The sequence below is a fragment of the Quercus robur genome, chromosome 11 (assembly GCF_932294415.1).
Source record: "Quercus robur chromosome 11, dhQueRobu3.1, whole genome shotgun sequence".
NCBI lineage: Eukaryota > Viridiplantae > Streptophyta > Magnoliopsida > Fagales > Fagaceae > Quercus > Quercus robur.
The window spans coordinates 30,918,603-30,934,412 of record NC_065544.1 but is presented as its reverse complement, the minus strand read 5'-3'; positions in this window follow the sequence as shown (position 1 = coordinate 30,934,412).

Below are 15,810 nucleotides of genomic sequence, written 5' to 3'. Positions count from 1 at the left end.
CCGCCAAATATGCCCAAGAAGACTCCTATAAGGAAAAAACTTCTACGCCAAGGAAGAGATGTTAACCCTCTACTACTATAAAAATCCTAATGCCCTCACTAGCCAAGGTACACATAATTCACCCCTCTCTAGCACTCTAGAGTTGTAAGAAGTTCTAACTTGACCTTCGGAGGGTATTTGGCCGGCACCACACCAGTGCTCTCTACAAGGACTTCTCTTTTGTGTTGCGCATGTGCTATTTTGAGTGTGCAAGTGGCTCATTGGTGACTTATTTGGCATCATCAGTTGGCGCCGTCTATGAGAAAGAAGAATTTGTAAGTCATAGCAAACGCTTCCCGGACAAAGAGTTGCATGGTACTTACTCGATCAATGGCGACCACCAACAACGTTCACAAAGGCGAGCCGCGACCATCTACTCTCGAGAGACAAGTGCAGACTCTAACAACGGCTGTGGAACGCCTCATCAAGCAAAACCAGATTTTGGAAGAACAACTACGCCGGAAGGCAGGACACGGTGCTCAGGAAGAGGACCAGGAGGGTACCAGTGCTGAACAACGAGACCGAGAGTGACCAGAGGGTAGTAATGCCCCAAGCAGACCGGAGCGACAAAATGTAAGCCTCCCATCCCTCACAGATGTGACTCCGCCGCATGTTGCCGCAGAGATACAGGTTATAAAGGAACTGATGGAAGTTATGATGAACGCCCTTAAGAGACGAGTGTCCAGCGATCTTGATGATCTCGTTAACCGAATTGACTCACCGTTCACCGCCTCGGTCAATTCCTTCCCCCTACCGCATAAGTTTCGCATGCTGCAAATAGATAGTTACGACGAAGTCAAGGACCCTCTTGATCACCTAAAGACCTTCAAGACCTTGATGGACCTTCAAGACCTTGATGCACCTTCAAGGAGTAGCCGATGAAATCATGTGTAGGGCCTTCCCTACGACGCTGAAGGGTGCGGCAAGAATTTGGTTCAGCCGTTTGACGCCCGGCTCCATCAGCACTTTCAAGGAGTTAAGCACTCAATTTACTGCGCACTTCATCGAGGGACACAGGTATAAAAAGTCTACGACTTGCTTGATGAGCATCAAGTAGCAAGAGGACAAGGCGCTGAGATCCTACATATCTGCTTCAATAAGGAAGCACTCTCGATTGACGAAGCCAACGATAGGATACTTGTAGCGGCATTCACGAATGGGTTGCGGAAGGGAAAATTTTTGTTCTCCCTATATAAGAACGACCTGAAGACTATGTTAGAAGTACTTTACAGGGCCACCAAGTACATGAATGCTGAAGACGCGTTGCTGGCTCGAGAGGAAAAGCCCAGGAAAAAGGAGAGACAGGAAGACACGCGGCAAGACCAAGGGCGGAAGAAGGCAAGAACAGGAGACCAAAGGGATGAAAGATGCTCCAGGCCCTCGAGAAGAAGGTTCACAACCTTCACCCCGTTAACTGCCCCAATAGACCAAGTCCTAATGCAAATCAAGGATGAGGAGGCCCTAACTTACCCCGGAACGCTAAAGGGAGATCTTAACAAGCGATCGAGGGACAAATATTGCCGCTTCCACCGTGACCACGGTCATGACACAACTGATTGTTATAACTTAAAGCAGCAGATCAAGACCCTTATCAAGCAAGGGAAATTGCAGAAGTTTGTCAGAAAGGAGAAAGCGGATCCACCTCCTCAAGAGTAGCCCCGCCAACGGGATAATGAGCTCCCTAGATCCCCCCATAGGAGACATTAGGATGACCATAAGGGGAACATCAATTACTAGGTCATCAAAGAAGGCCTGTTAGACTTACCTCAGGATGGTCCAGAGCGTCTAGCTGACAAGCTCCGTGCCAAAGATAGCGCGAACAGAAGGCCCCGTCATTGGATTCTCGGAAGAAGATGTGCGACGGCTTCACTACCCGCATGATGACGCACTTGTTGTCAGCATTCGAGTAGGGGACTGCAACATGCACCGGGTGCTAGTCGATAATGGCAACTCAGCGGATATCCTATACTACCCAGCGTTCCAATAAATGGGGATTGATAGAGAACGATTGATTCCGACAAACGCCCCGCTCGTCGGCTTTGGAGGAACAAGGGTGTTCCTCTTGGGTGTAGTCAGGATATCCGTCACGATAGGTGACTACCCTCAGCAGATCACCAAGGACGTAACATTCCTAGTGGTTGATTGCTCGTCCACCTACAATGCTATCATTGGACGACCCACCCTCAACTCATGGAAGGCTGTAACCTCAACCTACCACCTAATGATTAAGTTTCCTACTGAGTATGGAGTGGGAGAACTACGTGGAAATCAGGTGGCTGCACGCAAATGCTACGTAGCCACGATGGAGATGGATGACCACCTCCAAACTATGAACATAGAAGAACACTGCATGGCGACGGAGCCCGTAGAAAAGCTTGAAGAAATACTTCTTGACAACTCCAAGCTCGACTGAACAACCAAAATTGGAACCTTTGCTAATCCCGCGCTCCGTCAATCACTTACGACCTTTCTTAGAAGTAATCAGGATGTATCCGCCTAAAGCCATGAAGACATGCCAAGGATAGACCTTTCAGTCATGGTACATAGGCTGAATGTGTCGCCCTCCTTCCCACCCATTCGACAGAAGAAGAGGGTATTTGCCCCGGAGCGAGATCAGGCCGTAGCGGAAGAGGTCCGCAAACTACAGGAGGCAAGTTTCATTAGGGGGGTTTATTACCCCGATTGGCTAGCAAACGTAGTGATGGTTAAGAAAGCTAGCGGGAAGTGGCGGATGTGCGTGGACTTTACCGACCTTAACAAAGCATGCCCCAAAGACAGCTATCCCCTCCCGCGGGTCGACGTTCTAGTAGACTCTACGGCTCGACACCAGCTGTTAAGCTTTATGGATGCTTTCTTGGGTTACAACCAGATCCGAATGCACGAAACTGATCAGGAGAAAACTTCGTTCGTGACCAGCCAAGGCCTCTTCTGTTATAAAGTGATGCCATTCGACTTGAAAATTGCGGGCACGATGTACCAGAGGCTTATGAACAAAATGTTTGCACATCAAATTTGGAGGACTGTCCAAGTCTACGTTAACGACATGCTGGTAAAAATCCGAAGGGAGGAAGATCACTTAGAGGACCTTAGGGAAACATTCGACACCCTTCATTCTTACAACATGAAGCTCAATCCAAGAAAGTGCGTCTTCAGAGTGACGGCAGGAAAATTTCTAGGATTCATGGTGTCTCAAAGGGGCATCGAGGCCAACCCAAACAAGATTTGGGCCATAATGGAGATGGCACCCCCAAGAAATGTGAAGGAAGTACAAAGCCTCAACGGAAAAATAGCAGCACTAAATAGGTTCGTGTCAAGGGCAACGGACAAGTGTTTGCCCTTCTTCTGCACACTGAAGAGATCATTCAAGTGGACTGCCGAGTGTCAACAGGCATTCAAGGAGTTAAAAGCTTATCTCTCTTCCCCGCCGCTGCTAAGTCCATCGCAACCAGGAGAAAAGCTTTTCCTCTATCTAGCTGTCTCCCCTGCAGCCGTCAGCACTGCCTTGGTCAGAGAAGAAGGAAAAGTACAAAAGCCCATGTATTATATGAGCCGGGCGCTTCGCAGTACCGAAGAAAGATACCCACCTATGGAGAAACTTGCCTTTGCATTAGTTACGGCAGCTCGCAAGCTCAAGCCATACTTTCAAGCCCATACGGTGAACGTCCTAACCGACAAGCCCCTGCGACGGGCGATGAGCAACCCTGAAGCTGCAGGTCGATTGCCGTTATGGGCCATAGAATTAAGCGAGTTTGACATCCAGTACCGCTTGCGGACCGCCATCAAAGGATAGATTGTCGCGGACTTCATAGCAAAATTCACCCACGACGAAGACAAGGGGGCAAAGGAGTCCCCTCAGTGGAGCATACATACAGACGGATCATCCAACAAACGGGCCGGGGGGGTTGGCATCGTACTACTGTCACCCGAAGGAGACACAGTTGAATGTATGGTTTGTCTCGACTTCCCCACCACCAACAGCGAAGCGAAATGCGAAGCATTAGTAGCAGGCATTGACCTCTCCAAAGCAGCAGGAGCCACGAGCGTGGTCATTTACTGCGACTCTCAGGTCGTTGCTAGCCAAGTGAATGGAGACTATGAGTGCAAGGGTGAAAGGATGAAAAGATACCTTGATCAAGTAAGGAGAACAGTAACTCTCATAATTGGAAAAACTTAAACCCCCTATATTCTCTCTAGCTTAGCTCTTAAAATGAGTAGATGAAAATTTTAATATAAAAAGAAAGTAAAAAAAAAAAATATATATATATATATATATAATTTTTTATTTATAGAGACACAAAATTCATTATTTTAAAAAAGAAAGCAATATGACATTGTTTATGTTAAAAAAAGAAAAAAAAAAAAAAAAGCCCTTTGTTGGTTTGGTAAAGGGTTATATATTTATATATATATATATATATATAACCCCGCTTCTTAATTAATAGTTTAATAAATCTAAAATTAAATTCTCTTATGAGAAAAATGCTTTATTATAGATTACTAGTAATAATATATGATCTTATGAATATTTTAGAAAATAAATTATAGATCATATTTCTTTATAAAATAATCAGATATTCCCGTACATCGCGAGGGGTTGAGACTAGTAATAATAATGACGAAAATAAAATGGTAATATCTTCTTATTTTCATCATTATTTACTATTATTATATTTTGGGAAGAGCATGGGAAACTCCATAGTTTTTAGGTTCTAGGGTTTACATATGAGTCATTTTAATTTTGGGGTTTAGTATGTCCTTGGTAATAGTTATAATTTTTAAAATATAATTTTTCTGAGTCAACTTTTTTTATTGTTGTATTTCTGCAACTTTTATCTTATGGAAGCACATTCCATGTATCCCAAACCTACTTAACTTGGTTGATTTTAGTCGCAAACTAGTTGTATTTGAAAATTTTAAAAACTGGCTTAATAAATACAATCTAATTATTGACAAATTTGTAAGTTTTATGATCTATTCAGTTTTTTAAATATTATAAATATTGTTAGGGTCATATATTTTATGTAATTGCCTAATTCTTTGACAAAACGCACTTTACTTATATTTGGGTAGATCTAAGATGGGTTTAATATATCATGAAGTACGTTGTTCAAACATATCAAGTGGTATCATTAAAGACATGAATGTTAATCCAAGAAACAAGTGAAGAAAAGTTATTTCATTAAGTCTCGATAGAAGCTCGATAAATGTTGCTATCGAAGTTTAATGGACAAGCTCGACATAAGCTCGATCTATCGAGATCTACGATTTCAGAATTTCTAGATCTGAAATTCGGCCTATGATGACTTGGATGATTAGGGTTTAATTTCTCACAACCTTAGTCATATATAAGGCTTATTTTAACAGTCATCAAGTATAGAACCAGAGACCTATAACTTATATACTCTGTGTGAAACTACTACGTTTGTACGTCTTAGGGTTTCATAACCAAGTGCTTCCTGATCTTCATTATTGATGAAGTGAAGAACTTTGTAGCCAACAACAATCGTTCAAGTTGCTGGAGTTAGTCACGTATTGGGATTCGTGTAAAGGAGTTTGTCACAGATTGGAGATTTGTGCAACAAAGGAAAGAAGGCTATTACAATATCAAGTCCAATTGGGTATTAAAGCAAAGATTCAATTGTAGGTTGGTATTTTGAGATAGGCCATGGTAGTAGTAAGATTTCTCATATTTGTAACCGCTTGATTATTGATTAGTGGATTCTTGGGAGTGGTGACCTTAAATTCATCCGGTAGGATTTTTACCTTGCGAAAGGTTTTTTCCATTCGCAAACAAATCACCATGTCAATTTAATTTCTACTATTCTTAGTTTATTTGGTGATTTGTTGGTGCCTCCATAATTTGCATGTCATTTGACTAAATTAATCAACTTGGGTAATTGAATTAATTAATCGGGGTCAAGCTATCTTAACCCAACAAATATATTTAAAGCTTATTGTCTTGATAGGCCAAGAATGTCCTTGTGATGAATTAACCAATTAATTAGCCAAGTTAATTAATTAATCCGATTAACAAGCAATACGCATGGTAGCACAAACAAATCACCAGTTAAGTTAATATGCAATGAAAAATAAAGTTGACACGGTGATTTGTTTATGAATGGGGAAAACCTCTAAGGCAAGAACCCCACCAGGTGATTTTAAGGTCACCACTCCCGAGAATCCCCTATTATCATAACAAGTGGTTACAAGTAAAGGAATCTCAATACCTTATACCAACCTATAATTGAACCCTTACCCAACTTGAGAAGGATGTTGGCTGCAAAGTTTTCAGTTCATCAACACAATGAAGATCATGAAACTCCTTGGTTACAAAACCCTACGGCATCAAACACAACAGCTTCTTGAAGAGAAAGATGAACTAGGGCATATGTCTTAGGTCATTGTATGCTTGTGAAAAACTTTTGCATTGAGTTGCATTAGCTGTGACGGCTCTTAAAATAATCATTATATATGTTTAGGGTTGTGAGAAAAGATAGCTTAAACAAATATACACGGATTGGAGTGAAATCAGAACTGAAAATCTGATTTTCATAAATCCCGATAGATAGCTTATCTATCAAGCAGCTGTGAGCATCGGGCTTACACAGCCTTTTAAATCTCGATAGATTCTAGCTGTCGAGCTTTAAAATCCAGCACTTCTTCACCTAATTCTTAGAAAGATTTGCTTGTCTTTAGCACTTGGACTTGAACTCTTGTTCCTTGAAGTATTAAACACATCCTAGATCTATCCAATTACAAGTAAAGTGTGTTTTATCAAAGGATTAGCCAATTCTACATTTACGTATGTTCCTAACATTATTCACATATATCCTAACAATCTCCCCCTTTGGTAATCTATGACAAAACCACAACAAACAAATGAACATATGAGAGAGGACATAAATCACTCAACTTATACTCACTTGTTGAATACAATATAATCTATCCTAACACAAACTCTTGAAAAACTTTGCAAGAAGAGAATTCATGGCAAGAAAGACTTTGACAACCTGTATTTTTGAAATACTTTAAACAAAACTCATCACGGCATCTTAGTGTGAAACAAAAATATAAAAGATTGCATACAATTAATAAAAAGCATGTGCATAAAGAGAGAAAAGAAACAACACATGAAGTGATAGGTGAAAGAATGTAATAACAAACCTCAATATATATAACAAAATTAATACAAGGTTTGCTATCACAAAGTAAAAACAATGTATCTAAAAAGTAAAGAAAAGAAAAGATACAATAAGTCCTCACTACATCCTTCATAAAAAAACTCTCCCTTAACAAAAATAGTTATCTCCTATACTAACTCTCCCCCTAAGAACATGACTACTCTCATATCCAAAACTACTCCCCATTTTTGTCACAAATGACAAAGGGCAAGTAACTCAAGTAGTCATTTTGTCGTTACCGGAAGAGCTAGCATCCTCATCCTCATCATCATCATCATCATCATCGTTGGAGTCACCATCATCGTCCTTGTCCTCAGATGCCTCTGGAGAAGGAGAGGGAGACTCTATGAAGCCACCAAGGCTAGCGTGTTGTCGTGCAATACGACCAACACGGGTGTTCACTTGACACAACTCATCATTGAGTGTGTCAAGGCGAGCATCCATGCACTGAAGTTGCGCCATAATAGCCTCGAGGGTTACACCACCTGTAGAAGAGGAAGGAGCGGATGTGGATGGAGTAGAAGATGATGGAGGAGTTGCTGTTTCGGTTTATGGCCACTTTGGTAAAAAATGGGCCTCACTTCATCTAACAGTAGTAGCGTCCATGACACACATCACTGAAAAGTGAGGAGACTCAGGATAGGAGACAGATGCATGGTGGAGAATCCGTGTGATAGCCGAAGGGAAAATAAGCTTATCACGGGTCACTGAATCCTTATAGACATCTATATGGGAGAGTATGAAGTGAGAGGAAAAGTCAATAGTAAGTCCCTCAAGTAAGGATAACAAAAATCAAGCACGAGGCTCAGTAATGGAGTTATAGTGATACAAGGGATGAAGAACAAATGTCATCACCAAGTTAAGGAACCTCGGATCTTTCGTAAAGCCTGAGCAAGGGGTATATTGGCAGTCACCCCAAGATGAAGGTGTCTCACAGAAGAGAGATGAGAGTTCATCTTTGGACATAGTCCTAAGACAATCATAGCCAAGGTAGTCAGGATGTGCTACCCTCGGTACGTGTAGCACCTCGAATATAAGATCCAGAGTGACTACAATGCGCGTACCTCGAACACGAGTGATGAAATAAGGTACAAAAGAATCAAATTTGTACAGAAGTGACTGGGATGCCACATAGTGGCCCCCAACCCCTACTGTAGATGACAATAGGAAGGTCAGTATCAGAAAAGTCTGATAGGACGACTTGGTGTTCCGAATGAATGCCGCGTAAAGTTCTCTAAGAGGTTCGTATGGGCATTCTCATCATGGAACTGAACGTGAGAGGGTGTAGAATTAGTAGAGGGAAAAGAAGAAGATACCCCAGAACGAAGAGGGTTTTGGGACAGAGTGTACTTATGTTTAAGTGCCATAGAGCAACTAACTGAAAAGAAGAGAAAGAGAAACACACAGAAAAGTACCAAACACAGTTAATATCAATAAAAAGGAAAAAAAATTGGTACGTATGCATGAAAAATGCATGAACATGTGACATGCAAAAGTAAAAACATCATAGGCTTAACCCAATCCAATCCTACCAGCACACATGCTTTCAACATAATAAACACATGTCTATAATATATGAAACATTGTTAAAATGCAAATGTGATGCAATGCATGAATTTTTTAAGATCATTTAAACAAAACCCATCCCAAAAGTTTTACAAAAACCTCATTAATTTTGAAAAATCCCAAAATCTTTCAAAAACCCCAAAAGTTAGGTCAAAAAAGATGAAATGCATGATTAAATGAGAGAAATAGAATCATACCAGAGGAAGAAAAAGATCTTAAGGCCGAAGATTGAGTGGGGAAGAGGTTTAGAGTGAGAAAAGGGTGTTTGGGAAGGTGAGGAGTCAAAAAGAGTCGAGAGAGATCAAGAAAAATTAGTGAGAAATTGCATTGAAGCTTTATATAGAAATCCATGATTCTTGATGGATCGAGAGGTACCAAAAGGTGTCGAGATTTAAATTTCGACAAATAAAGCTATCAAGGAGCTATTGAGAGGTGTCCACAGCAAAGTGACCTCGATAGATCGAGAAGCTATCAAGAATCTATCGAGCATACAGAAACTTCCTTGATGGATCGAAATTGCGATAACAGCTATTGAGAAAGGAAGCTCAATAGGCCCGATAGATAGCCTAGCTGTCGAGAGGTGTCCAGCAGCTGTCGAGATTGCTCAAAAATAGTTTTTAGAGAAGCGAAAACCACAAATATGAATGCAATCAAGCATGCTACTTAACCAAAGATCTAAACAACATTTTAAACTCTCAAAATCATCTCTTAACAAGAAAAATGTCAAGCATACAGATCCAAAACACACAGACACTAAACAAGTCTAACAAATTTTATATTTCAAAAAAGTCAAGACAGTTTAGTGAGCATATATTAACACCTCTATTCCTTGTGATGGCCAAATCACATTGTACCTGCACATGTATCAAGAGTAGCAAAGAATATTACGTGTTATGTGTGAATAACATCGCAAGATTGCATAAGTGTCTACATGTTATGACGATTTGAGATATGAGAAAATCACTTTAACTCACACACAATCATAACTGTTTGATGGGGACTATCACTTTTGAGGTACATCTTATAACTCCCACATCTCCTAGAAGACACGTTTGCAATCATATATAAAGCATTTTGATTCTTTTTGCTTTTATTGTTCTTTATATATTTTTCTTTTAAGCAAACCATGCATGGGCATATAGAAGAGAGAAAAGAAATACCCAATGATGTTAAGCTTTTGACATTGCACTTTTTCTATGATGAAGCATACAGATGTCATTTCATAATTGGCGGGCAACAGTGGTGAGATAGTTATTTATGCCTTTCTCTTAGGATTTTCTAGTCCCTCCCGTAAAAAAGAGTGATACAAGTGTTAAATACAAAAGATTACTTAATCTTACTCATCACAAACATGAATCACAAAGCTCACTTGCTTAGTTGTGCATGGAGATGCTCATTTAAGCTACAAAAGATACAAAGTTTATAAAACTTTGTTTCAATACCAATGTACACAAAACACACACTGTTTTTGTATTTTTTCTGATTTTTCAAAAAAAAAAAAATTTAATGAAAACAAAATAAAGCAAAACTGAAAATAAATAAACAAAAACATATTAAAAAAAGCAAAGCATAAAACTAGATGCAAATACATGAGGATGGAAGAGGAGAAGAAGAGATCAATCCATGGAGATGACACCAATGTTCTGGCGAAGGAATTTAAACCGTTTACTATCAAGAGGCTTGGTGAACAAATCAACCTTCTGATCATCAGTGTGAATAAACTAAAGAGTGAGAGTACCATCTTCGACAAGCTCCCAAATGAAGTGATGTTGAATCTTTATGTGTTTAGTTCTAGAATGTTGAACCAGATTCTTAGAGATGTTAATGGCACTAGTATTGTCACAGTAGATGATAATGTGCTCTTGACGAATACCATAATCAAGGAGAAGTTTTTGCATCCATAGAAGTTAGGTGAAATAGCTACTGACAGCAATGTATTCAGCCTCTACAGTGGATAATGAGATGGAATTCTACTTTTTGCTCATCTAGGAGATAACATTATTACCTACATAAAAACAACCCTCTGATGTACTCTTTCTGTCATCAGTATTCCCAGCCCAATCTGCGTCAGAATACCCAGCTAAGACATCATTTGTGTCCTTGCTATACCACACACCAAAGTTGGTAACGGTTTTGACATATTTTATGATTCTTTTCAAATTAATCACATGAGACCCTTTGGGATTAGCCTAATATCTAGCACACACTCCCACACTGTAACTAATGTCAGGTCTACTAGCAGTAAGGTAAAAAAGACTACCTATCATGCTTCTATATAGAGATGAATCAACACTTTTACCTAACAAATCAACAGTGAGTTTAACATTTAGGCTCATAAGGGTTCTAACAGAACTAGCCAATTCCAAACCAAACTTTTTCACAAGATTTCTATCATATTTAGATTAAGATAAGAATATACCTGACTCTTGCTGGCGGATCTGCAACCTAAGGAAGTGATTCAACTCTCCGATCATGCTCATCTCGAACTTGGCTTGCATAAGCTTGGAGAAACTATGTGCAAGTTCATCCTTAGTTGACTCGAAGATGATATCATCAACATAGACTTGAGCAACTATCAACTCGTCGTCTTTCCTTTTGATGAAAAGATGTAAGGTTGAATTTATTCAACCATCTAATTGGCTTTATTCCGTGCCAAATTTGCTTGTAATTCAGCATTTAGTAACCCTGTATTTAGGTGGGATTGTTGTAAGGGTAGTGAGTGAGATAGTGTGAAGATTGCTCAAGAGTGTGCAAGAAAACAGAGTGTCGCGGCTGGGACTCGCGGCTGGACTCGCGGCTTCAACCCGCCAGAAGATGCACACGTGCCAAGCATGCTGGAAGATGAACAGTCATGCTAGCTGGAGCACTACAGGACAAAACAAGACAACTGGCCATACGGTTAACTCGCGACTGGAACTCGCGACTTAGTCAAGTCGCGAGGTCAAGCTGCGAGCCACCCCTGTTTTGGAAAAACCTGACGTTTCGCATTCCACTCCACTTCAGTATAAATACCCTTTTAACCCACGATTGAAAGAGAGCTTCCAGAGAGAATTTTGAGAGAGAAACCCTAAAGAAAAACCAGATTGTTTCACCCACAATCTCTACCTTAGAGTCTCATCAAATTCCCTCACTCTCTTCCTCTCCATTGTCAAATCCTTGAGAGGCCATTATACCAAACCTGGTTCTCACCATTATCATCTCTGTGAGACAGACGTTTGGAGTTCTGGGAAGCAGTTAGGAAGGAGCCAATATTTATTGGTTGATGCTACGGTGTAGTAGCGGAATCCGGAAAGCTAGAAAAGAAAAAGGTTCGGCGCAACCTCGTTGGAGCAAGAAGCTTGGAGGGCTTAGGTGCATTGGGTAGATTAGGCTTGGAGGGTCTATTGCTATCCTTGTATCCCAACTGTATTTTCTAGTGGATTGATTACCGCTTGGAGGGCGGCGGAGTGGTTTTTCGCCGAGGTCTTCGGTTTCCTCTTCGATAACATATCTGGTGTTATCGCTGTGTTTGCATCTTCCTTCCCCTCTATCTCTGCCTTTACATTATCTGCTGTGGTTTATTTTGTTGTGGCTTAGATAGTTGTTTAATCAATTCCATGTTATAGCATATGTTAAGTTTCCGCACACTAGTTGTTTAACATATTGCGTGTGTTGATTAAATTGGTTTTTGGGGGTCTAAACGTTCAAAAGTGTTTTTGTACACGTTTTTGAACTTTCAATTGGTATCAGAGCGGGTACACATCTGTTTGGTTTTATTACCATTGTGTGATCCTTGACTCCCTTTCTTTTTGAGATGGATAGGTCTCAATCCCTTAATGCACCTCCATATTTTGATGGAAGTAATTATGCATTTTGGAAGGTTCGTATGAGAGCCTTTTTATGCTCTATTGATGAATCCGTGTGGGATGCTGTTGAGATGGGTTGGACCAAACCTGAAGCAGCCAAATCCACATGGGATAAGGCAGCACTTACTGCATCTAATGCTAACAGTAAAGCACTAAATGCTATTTTCTGTGGTGTGTCTCCAGATGAATTTCACAGGATTTCTCACATTATTATTGCCAAAGATGCATGGGAGATTCTGGAAACAACTTATGAAGGCACGAAGAAGGTGAAAGATACCAAGTTACAAATGCTGACCACTCGGTTTGAGGAGCTCAAGATGAGTGAGGATGAGTCTTTCGACTCGTTCTATGGGAAGTTAAATGAAGTGGTTGTCAGCAAGTTTAACTTGGGGGAGAAGATGGAGGACTCTAAGATTGTAAGGAAGATCCTTCGATCATTGCCGGAAAGCTTCCGTGCCAAAGTAACAGCCATTGAAGAGAGCAAGGATCTTGACGACATCAAGGTTCAGGAGCTGGTTGGTTCTCTACAAACCTATAAGATGTCGCTGCCAAATCAACGGAAGGGCAAATCCCTTGCTCTAAAGACCACTAATGAGAAGGTGGAAGATCAAGGCTCGTCGGGAGAAGATATGGTGGACAAGGATGTAGCCTATCTTGTTAAAAATTTCAAGAAGTTTTTGAAATTCAAAAACAATGGGAAATTTGATGATAAGAGAAATTTCCAAAATTCTGGAAGGGAGAAGAGGGATTTCAAAAGGAAAGATGGAAAAGAATCCCAATCCACACAAGGTGTTACTTGTTTTGAATGCAACGGGCATGGACACTTCAAGAAGGAATGTCCTAATTATTTGAAATCAAAAGGCAAGGTGTATGCCACGACCTTGAGTGATTCAGACTCATCCGACTCAGAATCTGAAGAGAGCTGTGATGGAGAAGGGAACTATTCAGCTTTCATGACTATTGCTCATGTTGAGTCTTCGGATGAATTGAATTTGCTTGTTCAAGACCTTGGAGAACATAGTGAGGATGACTCACTAGGAATTGTTGAAGAATCGGAAGCTGAAGAAGAAGAAAGCACAGCTACTCTTCAAGAAAATTACAACTCACTTTTGGAGAAATCTGGTGAATACACAAGGGTGGCCAAGGCTGCTGTGAGAAAGATGAAGAAGGCTGAGGAGGACTACATAAGTCTCCTAATCCGGTATAGGGAGGCCAAATGCGAGATTGAAACTTTGAATGGTGAGCTCTCCGAAGCTTACACTAAAGTGAGATTTCTTGAAAGTGAGGTTGTTCAAGCAAATGCAAAAATAGAGAGGGTCACCACCAAGAAGCTTGACGATGTTATATCTTCTCAAAAGAGTTTCTCAGACAAATCCGGACTGGGATATAGCGGAGGAAGTAGTTCAACTGGAAATGTCACCAAAGAAGTGAAGTTTGTCAAAGCCAAAGATCCAGTTGCAGCTGACCCTATTGGTGTGAAGCTCGAGGTGGAGGAGAAGAAGAATGTGGTGGACCAACGGATGCTGAATCATCGTAATCAGTATGTGGGCAGGTCTGAGTCTCGTGCCAAGTCACGTCCTCGACCACAAAGAGGTCTTAGAGGAATGTATGTGTGTCATTACTGCGGACTTCAAGGGCACACTCGACCAAATTGCCAAAAGCTGAGAGCAAAGAACAGTGCTACTCCTCAAAGGTCAGGAGGACCAAGAATTGATAGGAGAACTTGGGCAGGGGATCAACCTAGAGAGCAAAATGGAGATCCCGGAATGATGGACGTGATGAAGATGATTGGTGCATTCACCAACTGCTTGGAAAGCTTCTCACGAAGGTTTGAAAGCCCTAACTCCCGTACCCAATCCTTTAAGGAAATCACCCCAAACGCAAGTGACGTGTGGGTGAAAAGGGGTACTCATGCATAAGCATTACAACATGTCCATGCATTAATACTTCCTATGCTTTGTGACTATGTTTGTTTTGGTATGCTTGTTGTTTTTTTTGATTTTGGTTGTTTGTTTGTGAATATTTCTTAATTGTGTTTTATCAATCTTTTTGTTTCTTGAGTCAAAAATCCAAAAATTACATAAAAATTTGAAAATCAAAAAGCTTGATCAACTTTGTTGAGTTTTGTCTTAAGACTCGTTTTGCCTTGTACCTTTGTGCTAATGGCTTTGTGCATTTTCGAGCATTGCTTGTCTTCATGCACTCATATCACTATGGGAAAAATCTTGAAATCTATGTGATTGTTGTAAATAGATCTTCAAACTTGTCATGAATGATTAGTGAATGATTATGTTGATCTTGAAACATGCATAGACTTGTGTCTATATCTCTTCCCACTTTTTATTTTTTTTTGCTAAAAAGAGCTCACCAAATGTAAATCTCCAAATGAAAAGAGATATTGAGCTGCAAAAGCCTGTCGCACATTCTAGTATTTGACTAGGAAAAAGGGTAAGCGACCTTATATCAAAAGTGAAATTTCTTTCAAAAAGGCCAAAGGCCTGTTCTTCAAAGAAAAGTGTTGTCTATCCCTCTCACAATGAGAGATGTTTGCCTCAAAAAGATCAAATGTTATGGCTGAAAGTGGAGTCAAATGAAAGGCTCCAAGTTATGTTATCAAGTTGTGTGGGAAGTCATATATTCATATTTCTATAATTGAGATTGGTCACATGATCTAGTGCTAATTGTGTATGCCTTGGTTGAATTGATCATTGAAGCTTCACATTAGACAAAGGACTATCTCATTGTTGATATCCACACACAACACACAAGTTTATGTTCGATAAATGTCATATTCATTTGTGTGATTGTACTTGATAAAATGTGTTTTCACATGCTCAATCTTTGTTAATTCAAGCACAAAAAGATTTTTGAGTGTTTTAGGTGTTTTTGGAAAGTGTTTTGCTGGAAAAATCTGAAAATTTCAAAAATACAGTTTTGCCCTGTTTTGACGGCTCAGTCGCGGGTATGTCAAGTCGCGTGTTCCAGTCGCATCTTCGCTGGTCAGTTTTGGCGACTTGTTCGCGAGTGGAAGGTCCAGTCGCGAGATTCACTCAAAGATTTTCGCGGCTCAGCTCGCGACTCACTCGCGGGTAGACCTTACAGTCGCGAAAAAACACTTAGAAAAATTTTTCAAAATTTTCCTCTTGAGTGTTTTGGCGGCTTGAGCTGGCGACTGTGTG